This window comes from Triticum dicoccoides, chromosome 6B (genome assembly GCF_002162155.2).
Source record: "Triticum dicoccoides isolate Atlit2015 ecotype Zavitan chromosome 6B, WEW_v2.0, whole genome shotgun sequence".
NCBI classification, from domain to species: Eukaryota; Viridiplantae; Streptophyta; class Magnoliopsida; order Poales; family Poaceae; genus Triticum; species Triticum dicoccoides.
Window position 1 is genome coordinate 305,704,773 of NC_041391.1, and position 13,229 is coordinate 305,718,001.

The 13,229-nt window shown below is 44.5% G+C and overlaps 1 protein-coding gene across 4 annotated transcripts in view; it reads left to right on the plus strand.

The window, feature by feature from the left end:
- The first annotated feature begins 11,457 nt into the window (after window positions 1-11,457).
- LOC119322379 (probable magnesium transporter NIPA2) overlaps window positions 11,458-13,229 on the plus strand; it is a 62,144-nt gene continuing 60,372 nt past the window's right edge. For 3 of the 4 annotated variants that reach the window (XM_037595874.1, XM_037595877.1, XM_037595878.1), the window contains exons 1-2: window positions 11,458-11,611; window positions 11,778-11,866. The gene's annotated coding sequence lies outside the window, so the exon portion shown is untranslated. Of the gene's footprint in view, window positions 11,707-11,777; window positions 11,867-13,229 lie in introns of all 4 variants that reach the window. The other variant, XM_037595875.1, reaches the window with a different exon arrangement.

Genomic DNA, 13,229 nt, shown 5'->3' on the forward strand with positions numbered 1-13,229 from the left:
TCAGCACTCATTGGACTGCACACATCAAAATGTGTTACTTCCAACAAGTTGCTATCTTGTTCCATTTTACTGAAAAACGAGGCTTTTTCAGTCATCTTGCCCATGTGGTATGATTTTCATATCTCAAGTGATTCAAAATCAAGTGAGTCCAAACGATCCATCTGCATGGAGTTTCTTCATGCGTATACACCAATAGACATGGTTCGCATGTCTCAAACTTTTCAAAAACGAGCGAGTCCAAAGATCCATCAACATGGAGCTTCTTCATGCGTTTTATACCAATATGACTTACATGGCAGTGCCACAAGTAAGTGGTACTATCATTACTATCTTATATCTTTTGGCATGAAAATGTGTATCACTGCGATCGAGATCCAATAAACCATTCGTTTCAGGTGCAAGACCATTGAAGGTATTATTCAAATAAACAAAGTAACCATTATTCTCCTTAAATGAATAACCGTATTGCGATAGACATAATCCAATCATGTCTATGCTCAACGCAAACACCAAATGACAATTATTCAGGTTTAATACTAATCTTGATGGTAGAGGGAGCGTGCGATGTTTGATCACATCAAACTTGGAAATACTTCCAACACATATCATCAGCTCACCTTTAGCTAGTCTCCGTTTATTCCGTAGCTCTTTTATTTCGAGTTACTAACACTTAGCAACCGAACCAATATCTAATACCCTGGTGCTACTAGGAGTACTAGTAAAGTACACATTAACATAATGTATATCCAATATACTTCTATCGACCTTGCCAGCCTTCTCATCTACCAAGTATCTAGGGTAATTCCGCTCTAGTGACTATTCCCCTTATCACAGAAGCACTTAGTCTCGGGTTTGGGTTCAACCTTGGGTTTCTTCACTGGAGCAGCAGCTGATTTGCCGTTTCATGAAGTATCCCTTCTTGCCCTTGCCCTTCTTGAAACTAATGGTTTCACCAACCATCAACAATTGATGCTCCTTCTTGATTTCTACTTTCGCGGTGTCAAACATCGTGAATACCTCAAGGATCATCATATCTATCCTTGATATGTTATAATTCATCACGAAGCTCTAGCATCTTGGTGGCAATGACTTTGGAGAAACATCACTATCTCATCTGGAAGATCAACTCCCACTCGATTCAAGTGATTGTTGCACTCAGACAATCTGAGCACAAGCTCAATGATTGAGCTTTTCTCCCTTAGTTTGCAGGCTAAGAAAATTGTCGGAGGTCTTATACCTCTTGACGTGGGCACGAGCCTGAAATCCCAATTTCAGCCCTCGAAAACATCTCATATGTTCCGCGACATTTCGAAAAACGTCTTTGGTGCCTCAACTCTAAACCGTTTAACTGAACTATCATGTAGTTATCAAAATGTGTATGTCCGATGTTCGCAACATCCACAAACGACGTTTGGGGTTCAGCACACTGAGCGGTGCATTAAGGACATGAGCTTTCTACTGTCCGCATAATCGCTACTGTCAACTTTCAACTATATTTTCTCTAGGAACATATCTAAACAGTGGAACTAAAGCGCGAGCTTACGACATAATTTGCAAAGATCTTTTGACTATGTTCAGGATAATTAAGTTCATCTTATGAACTCCCACTCAGTTAGACATCCCTCTAGTCATCTAAGTGATTACATGATCCGAGTCAACTGGGCCATGTCCGATCATCACGTGAGACGGACTAGTCATCATCGGTGAACATCTTCATGTTGATCGTATCTACTATACGACTCATGCTCGACCTTTCGGTCTCTTGTGTTTCGAGGCCATGTCTGTACATGCTAGGCTCGTCAAGTCAACCTAAGTGTTTCGCGTGTGTAAATCTGGCTTACACCCGTTGTATGTGAACGTAAGAATCTATCACACCCGATCATCACGTGGTGCTTCGAAACGACGAACTTTCGCAATGGTGCACAGTTAGGGGGAACACTTTCTTGAAATTTTAATGAGGGATCATCTTATTTACTACCGTCGTTCTAAGCAAATAAGATGCATAAACATGATAAACATCACATGCAATCAAAAAGTGACATGATATGGCCAATATCATATTGCTCCTTTTAATCTCCATCTTCGGGGCTCCATGATCATCATCGTCACCGGCATGACACCATGATCTCCATCATCGTGTCTCCATGAAGTTGTCTCGCCAACTTATTACTTCTACTACTATGGCTACCGGTTAGCAATAAAGTAAAGTAATTACATGGCGTTGTTCAATGACACGTAGGTCATACAATAAATAAAGACAACTCCTATGGCTCCTGTCGGTTGCCATACTCATCGACATGCAAGTCGTGATTCCTATTACAAGAACATGATCAATCTCATACATCACATATCATTCATCACATTCTTCTTGGCCATATCACATCACATAGCATACCCTGCAAAAACAAGTTAGACGTCCTCTAATTGTTGTTTGCATGTTTTACGTGGCTGCTATGGGTTTCTAGCAAGAACGTTTCTTACCTACGCAAAAACCACAACGTGACATGTCAATTGCTATTTACCCTTCATAAGGACCCTTTTCATCGAATCCGATCCGACTAAAGTGGGAGAGACTGGCACCCGCTAGCCACCTTATGCAACAAGTGCATGTCAATCGGTGGAACCTGTCTCACGTAAGAGTACGTGTAAGGTCGGTCTGGGCCGCTTCATCCCACGATGCCGCCGAATCAACATTGGACTAGTAACGGTAAACATATTGAACAACATCAACGCCCACAACTACTTTGTGTTCTACTCGTGAAAAGAATCTACGCAATAGACCTAGTTCATGATGCCACTGTTGGGGAACGTAGCAGAAATTCAAAATTTTCCTACGTGTCACCAAGATCTATCTATGGACAAACCAGCAACGAGGGGAAGGAGAGTGCGTCTACATACCCTTGTAGATCGCTAAGCGGAAGCGTTCAAGAGAACAGGGTTGAAGGAGTCGTACTCGTCGTGATCCAAATCACCGGAGATCCTAGTGCCGAACGGACGGCACCTCCGCGTTCAACACACGTACATCCCGGTGATGTCTCCCATGCCTTGATCCAGCAAGGAGAGAGGGAGAGGTTGAGAAAGACTCCATCCAGCAGCAGCACAATGGCGTGGTGGTGGTGGAGGAGCGTGGCAATCCTGCAGGGCTTCGCCAAGCACTGCGAGAGAGGAGGAGTACTTGGGAGAGGGGAAGGGCTGTGCCAGAACTTGGGGGTGCGGCTGCCCTCCCACCCCTCCACTATTTATAGGTGGGGGAAGAGGGGGCCGGCCCCCCTAGATCCCATCTAGGGTTGGGGGCGGCGGCCAAGGGGGGAGGAGTGCCTCCCAAGTCAAGTGGAGGCCCTCCCCCTTAGGGTTTCCCCCTTCCCATGCACATGGGCCTTGGGGGGGCTGGTGCCCCTGGCCCATTAAGGCTAGGGCGCCTCCCTACAGCCCATGCTACTGTATTGGACGTGGTGGAACAATTTCCGGACCTCCGGACCCCTCCGGAACCTTCTGGAAGCTTCCCGGTACAATACCGGAAAAACCCGAACTTTTCCCGGAACCCGAACAACAACTTTCCATATATAAATCTTTACCTCCGGACCATTCCGGAACTCCTCGTGACGTCCGGGATCTCATCCGGGACTCCAAACAACATTCGGTAACCACATACAAACTTCCTTTATAACCCTAGCGTCATCGAACCTTAAGTGTGTAGACCCTACGGGTTCGGGAGACATGTAGACATGACCGAGACGTTCTCCGGTCAATAACCAACAGTGGGATCTGGATACCCATGTTGGCTCCCACATGTTCCACGATGATCTCATCGGATGAACCACGATGTCAAGGACTCAATCGATCCCGTATACAATTCCCTTTGTCTAACAGTATTGTACTTGCCCGAGATTCGATCGTTGGTATACCGATACCTTGTTCAATCTCGTTACCGGCAAGTCTCTTTACTCGTTCCGTAACACATCATCCCGTGATCAACCCCTTGGTCACATTGTGCACATTATGATGATCTCCTACCGAGTGGGCCCAGAGATACCTCTCCGTTTACACGGAGTGACAAATCCCAGTCTCGATTCGTGCCAACCCAACAGACACTTTCGGAGATACCTTTAGTGCACCTTTATAGCCACCAAGTTATGTTGTGACGTTTGGTACACCCAAAGCATTCCTACGGTATCCGGGAGTTGCACAATCTCATGGTCTAAGGAAATGATACTTGACATTAGAAAAGCTTTAGCATACGAACTACGATCTTTGTGCTAGGCTTAGGATTGGGTCTTGTCCATCACATCATTCTTCTAATGATGTGATCCCGTTATCAATGACATCCAATGTTCATGGTTAGGAAACCGTAACCATCTATTGATCAACGAGCTAGTCAACTAGAGGCTTACTAGGGACATGGTGTTGTCTATGTACCCACACATGTATCTGAGTTTCCTATCAATACAATTATAGCGTGGATAATAAACGATTATCATGAACAAGGAACTATAATAATAACTAATTTATTATTGCCTCTAGGGCATATTTCCAATAATTTTTGATGAGGAGATCCTCGCCGCTCTTGGCCACCTGCCGGAGTATCCAACATGCTCTATGGCTGTGGGTTGGTATGGTATCCGGTGTTGTGTGTGTCTTGCATGGCCTATCGAGCCATCCCTCTAGGACAATTCCGCGCCCCGTAATGGGCTTTGATTTTTTGGTTACTGGATCGGGCGACCGACCAGGGTGCACCCTTTTTGTCCGGACGAGGGGTTTAGTGGATACCGATGGCTCCCAAGAGGCTGCCTGAGTTATCCAGGCGCTTTCCAATGCGCAGTACTTCTGTACTATGGTTGCCATTGAGGATTCCCAACTCCGTGCAATTTTTGCAGAATAATGAGACCGCGTCTTCATCGCGGCAGTCTTTGATCTTGTCCTTGACAAGGAGGAATCTAGCCCAAAAGTGATGGACTGTTTCTCGGGACTGCTGTCTGATGTGGGTAAGATCGCTTATATCTGGGTGGGTGGGTGGATTTAAGTCTAAACCCTGACCCAATCTGGGATCCAGAGCTTGAGAAACTTCCGAGCTTAACAGTTCGGGCTCCGGGATATCAACCAATTTCTCAGGCCCATAGTCCGATTCTAAGTTCGGAGTACGGGTCAGGTCTTCCTGCGGGTGAGTATCCGGCTCTGTGAGCTCGGAGATCCGAACATAGTTCGTCCTCAACATAGGGGAAGAGTCGTCGCATTGCTCCTTCACTACCACTATCCGGTGGGTGACCGGTGGAGATTCAATTTCTCTCTAATCTGGTTTAAGCCCAATCCGATCATGGTCCGTAGCGACTCCCAAGGTGGTGATGCGATCGAGGAGTTCATTTAAATACGACAACTCCATCGGATCCATCTGTTTGGAGTATTCTGAGCTGACGCGAAGGCGATTTTCGGTGACACGAGAAGTCATCGTCGGCCCGACGGCCGAGCGAGCGACCATGGTAAAGTCGCCTAGCCGGAGGGTTTGGCCTGAGGCCAGGGCTACCCCGGAGGTGATGTTGTCCTTGGTAACAAGGCGAGCCATCAAACCTATCTTCGACATCACAGCGGAACTCTCAATGAAAGCACCAATGTTGGTGTCAAAACCGACGGATCTCGGGTAGGGGGTCCCGAACTGTGCGTCTAAGGCTAATGGTAACAGGAGGCGGGGGACACGATGTTTACCCAGGTTCGGGCCCTCTCTATGGAGGTAATACCCTACTTCGTGCTTGATTGATCTTGATGAATATGAGTATTACAAGAGTTGATCTACCATGAGATCATAATGGCTAAACCCTAGAAGTCTAGCCTATGAGATTATGATTGTTGTCCTATGGACTAAACCCTCCGGTTTATATAGACACCGGAGGGGGCTAGGGTTACACAAAATTGGTTACAGAGAAAGGAATCTACATATCCGAATCGCCAAGCTTGCCTTCCACGCAAAGGAGAGTCCCATCCGGACATGGGACGAAGTCTTCAATCTTGTATCTTCATAGTCCAACAGTCCGGCCAAAGTATATAGTCCGGCTGTCCGAGGACCCCCCTAATCCAGGACTCCCTTAGACACTACAACCAATCTTTAGAAGATCTACCGAAGTCATTAGTAGGTATTTTAAGGCAGTGCTTTATGCTGTTGGGGAGTTGGGAGATGAGATGATTCGGCCTCCCTCCAACAATTGCCATCGTAAAATACAAGAAAGCACCCGCTTCTATCCATATTTCAAGGTAATTTGTTTTCAAACAAAAGAGAAACAATTTATGAGACTTATGAATAACAATAATTTTCTTTATTAACTAGGATTGTGTTGGAGCAATAGATGGAACTCATGTGCTTGCTAGAGTCCCAACACTACTGGAATTAGCTTATTTGTCGTCTGCCAACTCTTTGTCGTCCGCTGACTGATGGCAAAGAAGGTCTTTGCCGTCAGCCACACGAAAACGGATAAGCGCGACCAAATGGAAGGTGTGCCACACCATCAAGGGAGCTCCAACCCGTTTGAGTATGGGGATAACTCGGTATGTGGTTTGCTACATGATTCATGCAATTTCATTCTTCATGGTAGTATTTATCCTTTCCAAAATGACTTAATATGCTTAGTTAGTTAAAAAAAAGGCATAACTACCTTGGATAGTTCATTTATGACATATTTAGCTCAAAAATGACATATAACCTTTAGATAGCTCTATAAAATGACTTAATATGTTTTAATTAGTTAAAAAATGGCATAACTACCTTCGATAGCTGAATAACAACCTAAACTAATCTTAGCTAGTTCATTCATGACATAATTAGCTCTAAAATGACATAATAACCTTAGATAGCTCCGTAGAATGCCTAAATATGTTATAGTTAGCTAAAAAATAGCATAACTACCTTGGATAGCTCAATAATGACATAATTAGCATACTTTGGTAAAAATGGCATAATAATCTTGGTTACCTCGAAAATGACCTAAACTTAGCTTATTTTCCTCGAAAATTACATAATAACCTTTCTTATCTCCAAAATGACCTATTTACATAGCAATATCATTCTTAATGCTACCTTGAGCCCTTAACTAATATTTTGTTCCTCTCTCTCAGGCGCAGTACCACAAGAAGCCTGTGCCAAGTCTGTTCGACCTCTATGGCATGGCCCATATGGCCCCATACAAGAAGGCCAAGGCATTCACGGAGTCTGACCTAGATCATCCAGAGAGCTTCACCAACATCTCCTCCCACCACAAGCTTGTGAAGTACAGAGACGAGGGGAAGACGAGGAAAGGGGAGGACTTTAACCCGAGCCAGGATCCTTTTGATACAAAGCTCGTGATGATATCTGGTGGCGGGAGGTCCCATGGTTCTCAAGGCATTGCTGATGGACTGATACGTTGTCCTAAGACTCTCCCGCAGATCAAGAAGTGCCTGAGTAGCTCTGATCCTGAGATAACGCCTCGTGCACGGCCCCGGAGCTCGTCGTGGTGGTTAGTTATACGGACTCTCTGACCTTTCCTCCATTACATTGTGTGTGCGTCCGTCGATGATTACAATGCTAACGAGGAGTGCTGTTTTGCAAGCAGCGGTTGAGAAAGAGAGATTGAAGACCCAGGCGCTTTTGGAGGAGGCAAAAAGGGAGGCGACGGAGAGGAAGAGGGAGAGGGAGAGGGAGAGGGAGGAGAGGACGGCTAAGCTGTTGGAGGAGGAGAGGAACAGGAACGAGGCGTCTCACCGGGCCCTATACAAGCTCATCGTGGTACGTTTCTTGTGCATATTAGCCCAATCATGCACGTAATGTTCACATTACTAACTAATATGACTGACTCGTGAGAACCAAATGTGCAGACCATGTGCGAGAAAAACGGTCAGGCCCCTCCGCCGATGCCCCAAATTGCTCAGGCGGCCACAATGAGTTTGATTTGAATGGTCCTTAGTTACTACTATTCACATTTCAGTTTGCATCATGCTAACGAGACATTATTGGAAATGATCTTTGGTTCAGCATGGCTCCCGACAAGCATCGACCAATCCTTCCGCGTCTGCCAATGCCGGAACCCCGACTGGTCCTTCACCTCTGTCTGCCAATGGCGCAGCCCCGACCATTCCTACACCTCCGTGATAACGGTATTTTTCCTTCTTATTTAGCCTGTTTAGTCCATTTATGACATAATTTAGCCTATTTAGTCCACAAATGACATAATAAGATGAATAAAATCAAGGAAGAGGAAGGAAAGAAGGAATAGGAAGAAAAGAAGAAGAAGAAGAAGAAGAAGAAGAAGAAGAAGCTCTTCTTTTCCTCCTCTTACTTGTTTTTATCCATAAATGGCATCATAACCTATTTAGTTACGTTAGCTCAAAAATGGCATAATTTGCTACGTTAGCTCAAAAATGGCATTTTTCTTCTTATTTAGCCTATTTAGTCCATTTATGACATAATTTAGCCTATTTAGTCCACAAATGACATAATAAGATGAAGAAAATCAAGGAATAGGAAGAAATTTTTCTTCCTATTTTGCAGATTTAATTCACTATATGGAAGCTTGCATGGATGGAGTGCTTGTTTCTCTGTTCTTCTTTTCGTTTGTATTGAAGAATAATGTGGAACTTGTTATATGGATGCATGGAACAATGTGTTGGATGAACATTGTGATATTAGTGTAAGATGTATGGATGAAACTATGTTTCTTATGTATGTATATATGTTGTCATGGATGGAGCTATGTGTTGGATACATCATATGTCTGCTGTGCCTGTGAAAAAAATATATATGTATATCTGTGTGTGAATTCCAATGAAATTAAATGGATATAAATGAAAACAGGGGATATATAGCCTCTTTGCCGTCCGCTAGTAGACTTTGATCTAAGGTTTACCTATGTACTTGCGGGTTGGGAGGGGTCAGCTCATGATGCCCTCATACTTGCAAATGCATTGGAGAGGGAAGATGGGTTGAAAGTCCAACAGGTAATAAATTAGAGGCTACTACCTAAATATATTAATATTTCTACCCATAGCTAATAGTTGCCTGTTCATAGGAAAATTCTTCCTTGTTGATGCGGGGTATGCTGTGAAGCCGGGTTTTCTCCCACCGTACCGTGGCACGAGGTACCACTTGAAAGAGTATGGTCGCGGGAACCATCCTCAAAATGCTAAAGAGTTGTTCAACTTAAGACACTCTTCTTTGAGGACAACAGTTGAGAGGGCTTTTGCCGCGTACAAAAACCGTTGGAAGTTTGTCTACAATAAGCCTTTCCATGGTTACAAAGTAAAAATAGTGCTAGCTTGTGCAATTCTTCACAATTGGGTACTTCAATACGGTGAGGAAGAATATTACCCGCCCGAGGAAACATGGGATTCGGAACCCAATGATGAAGATCCCAATGATATTGTCCATGACAATCATTCTTGGGCTCAGAAGCGAGATGAATTTGCAAGTCATATGTGGACGAATAGAGGGCCAGCAAACATTTGATGTATCATGTGTCTTGGTGTTGTAAAACTATTGATATGTGTCTTGGTGTTGTAAAACAATTGCTGTACTGTTTTATTTATGTGCTGAAATATGTTTTTAGGTGCTGGAATGTGTTTTTTATGTGCTGGAATGTATTTTGTGTGTGTTGGAATTCATTTTTATGAGTTGATATGTGTTAATAACTTCTTGAATGTTTATGTTGTAGATGGATGATGAGGTGCAAGAGGTTCCAAATGTTGGTGCTCTTCCCAAGAAGGCCCCCAAGGTCATGAATTGGACTCCACCTATGTCGGCGTTGATGTTGAAAGGTTTTTCAGAGGTGGCGGCAAGAGGTGCTAAGACTGACAAATGATTCAAAGAGGCCGAAAAATTGAAAGTTGCGAAGTTGATATCTGCTTTCGTTGGTTATGATGTGTCTATTACTCAAGTGCACAATCATATTTGCAAGTGACACAATAGGTGGACAAGGATTGTTTATTTGAAGGGTTTAAGTGGGGCACTTTGGGATGATGACAAGAAGATGGTAGTTCTAGAAGAACAACACTATTTAGGCCACACTCAGGTATGAAATGAATTGTCTTATTATTGAAATGATGTTGAAATGAGTTGCTTTTGGTCATATGCTGATGCTTCATTGTTGAAATGATGTCTTTGTTAATTACTTTTATTCAAAAAATGATGTTGTAGGATCATCCAACAGATGCTGAATTGCTCAATTCCCCACTTGAGAACTACAACTATATGGAAAATTGCTTTGCTAATAAGCAAGCCGCTGAGAATTATTCAATGCCACTGGTGTGCCACTGGGAACGCCTATTGTTGTGGAAGACAAAGATAAACCCAATGCAATGGAGGGGCAAGGAACAACTGATGAGGTATTGCAACATCTTTCTGGGTCTAACGTTGTACTTCCTACTGCTAGTGCCACTCAGCCCCTTTCACCTACTTCAAATAAGAAGAGAAAGAGGGCATCAGGTTTGACCGAGGAGGACTCACTCCAGTGTAGCAACATGATTGATGCTATGCGTGAGATTGCAAGTGTTATAAACAACACTTGCCATGCTGAAACACACCCTAACTTGTACAAAGTTGTCATGGACCTTACCGTGTTTGATCAAAATGAGCGATTGGCTGTTTTAGAATATCTCACAGAACATAAGGCAAAAGACCTTAACTTTGTGAAGATGAATAATGAAGTCCGTCAAGCAGCGTTCAAAAGTATCTTGAAAGCCAATCCTGATATTCTTTGAGTTGATGTTAGTTGGTGCTCGTTGGACACTATCCTTTTGGAATGACTATTATAGCGTATTTCGAGTGAGGCTATGTAATATGAATCTAGTGATGCACTGGTTATTATTTCTTATGTAATTTGAATCAAGTGATGCACTGGTTATTATGTCTTATGTAATCTGAATCTACTGATGCACTAATATAAATTATGGTGATTATGTCTTATATTAAATGTTAATTTTTCTTCATATATCATTGTTCAGATTATGTTGGCATGGAATGGTTTGTTGCTCGAATTGTGTATATTATCTCATCGAACGTACCATAAAAATTCTGTTCACGCAACCTACCTCATACAGGCTACCAAACACAGTCTCAGCACATCATGTCTTGTCTGATGCAGGCTACCAAACACAGTCTCAGCTTAGCATGCGTCAGTACATACATTGCTACCAAACAACCGCAGTTGCATGTACTCCCTCCGTTCCTGAATATAAGTCTTTGTATAGATTACACTATGGACTACATACGAAGCAAAATGAATGAATCTACACTTTAAAATGCATCTACATACATCCGTATGTTGTCCATAGTGAAATCTTTACAAAGACTTATATTTAGGAACGGAGAAAGTACTCAACATGTCTAGACTAAGCATGTCTCAAAGGGGAACAATATGCTAGGGTGGGAATAGCTATCAAACACACCCTAGCACGCTCAAACACACACTTATGAGACAGCCGACATTACGAGGGGCCTCATGGTGAAACGCACGAGGAAAAAAACATACTGGAGCAAACTTCTCCTGCCAGCCACAAGTCTGCGCCTCTCCCACGTTCTCCCGCCACGTTCTCCACGACTCTTGTCCTGCTCGCCGTCGCAGCGGGCCTCGCATCGCAGCCCCGGGGGCTCGGGCAGGTAACCGGTGCCCTTCTCGATCTGAAATTTGCATCTCGGTTGGTTGATTGATGGATGGTCACCTTCAAAAAATAATTGAACGGCGAAGCGTGGCAGTAAAAATATCTTCAACTCTTGCTCAAAATGCCCGCAGTTTTCCCCCTCTGATTTTCTCCATTTTTTTTAGCGCAACCTATTCCGCATGATTTCTTGCCCTCTCCGTCTTCCCTTCTTCCATTGAGGTCTGAAGGATCGGGGGATTTTTGTCTGTTCAAGGTAACCTCCTCCTCCCTTTCCCCTTTTCATTCGTTGAATAATAGCAACAATCGCCTGTTCATTTGGAGCACTGCAGTTTTCGTGTTGGAGTTCTGACCGGTTCTTCCGAAATATTCGATTTGTCGAAGAAAGCACCTCTCAGAAGAGTAGGAGTATGCTCCAGCGCGGTTTTCTGTGGTTTGTTCGCGCGGATCTATCTTTCATGCCCTTGGCTTGTAAACGAAAACGCACGAAAGATGCTTGCCGTGTGCTAGCATTAGTGCTTCAGCAACGTATTGAATGGCCGTAGATAAATATGTAGTGCTTGAATTAGATGTCTGTTTCGGATTTGGTGTGCCATGCAATAGTTCGCCCCGGAAAAAAGAAATGTGAGATGAAACACGCACTTGATTGCAGTATTCCTAGTTCTCTATAATCATTGTGGGAAGGCCAAAGTAAACAGGATGATAGGAGTAGGCGATATGCGTGGTGCTAAGTGTTACTCCCTCCGTTCCTAAATATTTGTCTTTCTAGAGATTTCAACAAGTGACTACATACGAAGCAAAATTAGTGAATCTACACTCTAAAATATGTCTATATGCATCCGTATGTGGTAGTTCATTTAAAATCTCTAAAAAGACAAATATGTAGGAACGGAGGGAGTAGATGTTAGGTACCGAATCGATCTATTCACTCTATCTCGGATACAAGTTTCGAATTCGATTACAACCAGCACCCTCGCTGTTCTTGTGGAAGAAGAAGGAAGGTAGGTGGGGAAAGGGGGAGAGAGCCGCCGTTCGTTCTGATCCTTCTGGAAGCCGCTGCCATCGCCGCTGGAGGGAATGAGGAGTCAGCGGTGACGCGTGACTCAGTGGCTCCACTCCGGCCCGACGAATCTTCTGTTGGGCTGTGCGATCCTCTTGGGCCTGCTGTCGATCCCCTTGCCACCAGGCCGTCATTGGTAGTGTGTTTTGCTGCCGCGGCAGCACTCTTGTCACTTGTTGTCGTGGCAGGTCGTGCGCTGACATCCCCTCCTCCTTGAGAGATGGCTTGTCCCCAAGCCAGGGGCGCGGGGTAGCGGTCTCGCATCGTCTTGGCGTCTTCCCAGGTGGCGTCGAGGATGGAGGGATCGGACTAGCATACGAGGACTTGTTCACGTCGTCCTTGCGGGGTGTGGCGCCATCTTGTAGTGATGATCTCGACCGGTGTCAGGGGTTCGTCCGTGGGGGTTGGCAGCGTCGTCTCGACCGGTGTAGAAGCGGACAAGGCTCGGCGGAGCTGCGACACGTGGAAGACGGGGTGCACCTTGGCGCCGGCGGGTAGCTCGAGCTCGTAGGCGACGGTGTTGATGACGCGAATGATCTTGTAGGGCCCGAAGTAGCGG